This window comes from Mirounga leonina, unplaced genomic scaffold (genome assembly GCF_011800145.1).
Source record: "Mirounga leonina isolate KUSES-001 unplaced genomic scaffold, KU_Mleo_1.0 Mir_154, whole genome shotgun sequence".
Taxonomy (NCBI): Eukaryota; Metazoa; Chordata; class Mammalia; order Carnivora; family Phocidae; genus Mirounga; species Mirounga leonina.
The window spans coordinates 37,134,887-37,139,374 of record NW_023270389.1 but is presented as its reverse complement, the minus strand read 5'-3'; positions in this window follow the sequence as shown (position 1 = coordinate 37,139,374).

Below are 4,488 nucleotides of genomic sequence, written 5' to 3'. Positions count from 1 at the left end.
TCTTTCTTTCTTTCTTTCTTTCTTTCTTTCTTTCTTTCTTTCTTTCTCTTCTTCTCCTGTCACTCTATTTTATTTCTGGACAATAGTCATCTTAGAACTGGATTTGAAGCTCCATTCTTTTCCCTATCCAGTCTATTCTGCAGTTCACTGCAGGGTGGCCTTCTTAACCTAAAGAATCACATCATTCCTCTTCCAGACATCTTTAGAGAAAGTGGTAGCCTCAGGAGTTCTTGTATAAGACTACCACAGGGATGGACCATGCCTCCCTGCAATTAAACAGATATGATTTGGCCCTCAGTTTCTGAAAACTTCCTGTATTTAGGGCTTCATGTTATTCCCTACTTTGTCTTGCTTTTATTGAGCCCAAGTCTCTATGAGTTTGTAGACTATCACTATTAGAAGTGCTTTATGCTTCATTTCCCTCTTGCATCTAAGTGGACTCACACCTGTCCTTTTAGCCTCTTCCATGCCTGGAGTTGGTGAAGACCTATGTTGGCACTCTTAACCCCAGTTCATAGGACTTGAAACTGGGAAGCCACCTGGATGTCTCTTTGCAGCCAAATTTCCTGGCAAGGAGGGGTTGAGAAAGGCATATTGGCCTTAGAATCAGGGTTTGAATTATAGCTCCGATTCTGCTAAGAGTCAAGAACTGTGTTGTCCAATATGGTAGCCACTAGCCACATGTGGCTATTGAACTCAGTGTGACTGAAGAACAGAATTTAAAATTTTATTTAATTTTAATTAAATTTAATTTTAATTTAAAACCTGACGCACTCCAAATCATTTTGCCATTAAACACATTGTGGAAAATATTGTTATATTGTTGTATATATGTCAGGTGTATGCATACATATAAACACACCTCTGATCTAACTGATATCAGTGGATTGAATGGTTGAATGAATTTTTTTACACACCAGTGTAATTTTATGTTTTTTTGAATATTTTATGCAGGCAATGCAAGTTACGGTGATACCTATGTAAATAATAATTGGTAATAAAATTGAAATACTTAATTTTAATTATGATATAATAAATTGTGTTTCTAGTTTAAACAAGTAAATATGGAAAATTTTTAACACTTAAAGCGCAGGCATCCTACTACTGATGCAGAATTGAATAAAGACGCAGAAGCTAGTATGTACTCTAACTAAATCAATAAAGACAAAAGAGACTGGAAGAATGCATGTCGCCAATTTCAGAATGAATGGCAATTGCGATTTGCTGCAGCAAAGCAAAATGAAAAAGCTGTTTGTAAAAAATAATTTTAAAGGGCGCCTGGGTGGCTCAGTTGGTTAAGCAACTGCCTTCGGCTCAGGTCATGATTCTGGAGTCCTGGGATCAAGTCCCACATTGGGCTCCCAGCTCAGCGGGGAGTCTGCTTCTCCTTCTGACCCTCCCCCCTCTCATGCTCTCTCTCTCTCCCATTCTCTCTCTCAGATAAATAAATAAAATCTTTAAAAAAAATTTAAAGATAATAAAATAGGCAATATTAGGAGATAGTTTCAGCCAACACATAGAGAATTTACTAAAAAGTTTCCTCTCAACAGTCAAAAGAGAATCAATATTAGTTGCCTGAAATTAGAATTCAATGTCCAAAAAATACTTTAAAAATAATTTTTTGCAGGATTTGAACTTCTAACTTTGGCAGCTATAGGATGACTTAGATTCTTGCACACAAACGAAAATCCTTTTTACATGAAGAGATAATAAAAGAAATTATTATTTTATTTATTAATTTTTTTTTGTTTTTTTTTTTTTAAAGACCTTATTTATTCATTTGACAGAGGGAGACAGCAAGAGAGGGAACACAAGCAGGGGGAATGGGAGAGAGAGAGAAGCAGGTCTCCCGCCGAGCAGGGAGCCCGATGCGGGACTCGATCCCAGGACCCCGGGATCATGACCTGAGCCAAAGGCAGACGCCTAACAACTGAGCCACCCAGGCGCCCCATAAAAGAAATTATTATATCAGTTATGAAAATTTTGTTGGAAAAGTATGAGAAAAAAAGCTAAAAAGGACATTTTACAAAAAATAAAACCTCTGCCATTAAGCCTCTAAACAATTGCCCATTGGATACAAAATCTTTCTAACCATATCAAACTTCTATTGGTTCAAAGTGTGAAGCATGGTAAGAGCTTTCTTCAGTGTTGGAGAAATCATGCAATATAAGAGATACTGTCCACTTAATACTTTGGATGTGTTTTGTCTCAAAAGGCTTTCAAATTTACTTGAAAAAAAAATCTTATGTCACAGCTTAGAAACTGAACACATTGGTGGAGATGTGGTGAGTTATTTATATCTGTCAAAGAAAAACTTCACCTAGGGGCGCCTGAGTGACTCAGTCCTTAAGCATCAGCCTTAGGCTCAGGTCGTGATCCCAGGGTCCTGGGATCGAGCCCCACATTGGGCTCCCTGTTCCGCGGGAGGCCTGCTTCTCCCTCTCCCATTCCCCCTGCTTGTGTTCCCTCTCTCGCTGTCTCTCTCTCTCTGTCAAATAAATAAATAAAATCTTTAAAAAAAAAGAAAAGAAAAAGAAAAACTTCATCTAGATATGAAAACATATTTTCTATCTCAGCAATGGGTTCCCCAACTACGTAAAGTCAAAAGTCTGGATTTATTGAAATGTTAAAATAAGAAACTGATCTTTCTTCTATTGCTTCATTCTTCTTATATGAAACACATTGGAGACATTTGTGTTCAGTTTTCTGGACAGTGTCATGGATATAGTAGTTAAAATTGTTCTTATGAATGTACAAATGCTATGAATTATCAGCTTGTAGAACTGTAGAAATAGAAAATGAATGTAAAGATCTTGTTCTTTTCCAAAGCTCATTGGTTGAGTAGGGGAGGACCTTTACAAAGATTTATCATACTGTTAACTCAAATTGAAGATTTTCTTGAAATGAAAGGAATACCTGCCAAATATTCAATAGTCAAAGACAAAAAGAGAGTAGTGTGATTTATATTTCCTTACTGAATATCACATTGCATTTGAATGAGCTAAATTTGAAGTTCCGAGGAAGGAAAAATGTATTTACTAGAATGTACAAGAATTTATGATGAAATGGAAATTTTTCATAATAATAACAACAATTTAACCCATTTTCTTTTTTTTTTTAAAGATTTTATTTATTTATTTGACAGAGAAAGAGAAAGCACAAGCAAGGGGAGCGGGAGAGGGAGAAGCAGGCTCCCCACTGAGCAGGGAGCCCAATGCGAGACTCAATCCCAGTACCCTGGGATCATGACCCGAGCCGAAGGCAGACGCTTAACCATCTGAGCCACCAAGATGCCCTTAACCCATTTTTCTAATATGAATTAATATACAGAGGGTTTTCACTGTAAGCAAAAGGATTATGTAAATTAGTTGTAAAAACTAAAAATATATGAATCTTTCACTAATATTGATGAATTTATAGTTGCTCTTAATTTATGCAATACTCCTTTGATTTCAGTGTTAATACTACTGAGTTGACACAAGAGTTAGGGAATTATTTAACTTGAACAGACAATTTTGAAACAGATTTGCTTCAAAGTCAGATCATTTCTTCTAAAATACAGGAACCAGTTTTGACAATATGGATGCAAAATTAAAAAATGATTTTTGGAAATTGACTCAGTTATTGGAAAACTTTTAACTTTGGAGAAACTTGGGGATGTGAATCTACTTTTTCAGCTATAAATTATGTGAAATAGAAATACAGATCAAATATTTCTGATGCCAATTTAGCATTTGAATTGAAATGTGCTCTAAGTTGAAAAATACATGCTAGATTTAGGAGATTTCACATAAAAATGTGAAACATACAATTAACTGTTATTGATTACACTGTTGAAACGTTAATGTTTTAGAGGTATTTTGTTAAATATATGTATTATTAAAATTAATCTTACCTCGTTCTTTTTACCTTTTAATGTGGCTACCAGAACATTTAAACTTAAACATGTGGCTCACATTTGCGGTGTGTGTTGTATATATTTTTTACTTCCCAGTTTTATTGAGCTAAAATTCATGTACAACATTGTATCATGAAATTTTTATGGGCATCTCTGCTGTAGAGTAGGGGCTTCAGAACTTGGGCTCTGAAACCAGACAGCCTGAATTTAAGTCTAGTTGCAGACACTTTTAGTTGTGTACCTTGGGCAAGTTGTCTAACAGCAACAGTTTTTTCCCCATCTATGGGGATAATGGGCCGTCTGGGTGTTTAAGTGTCAGTCTTCAGCTCAGGTCATGGTCTCTGGGTCCTGGGATGGAGCCCTGCATCAGGCTCCCTGCTCAGTGGGAAGCCTGTTTCTCCCTCTCCCTCTGCTGCTCCCTCCACTCATGTGCTTGAGTGCTCTCTCTCTCTCTCTCAAATAAATAAATAAAGTCTTATAAAAAATGAGGATAATAATCGTTCTTACCTCATGGGGTGGTTATAAGAATACTTAAACTGTGTCTGGCTCATGTGGAATAGCTGTTGCTGTTGTAATTATTACGATTCTCT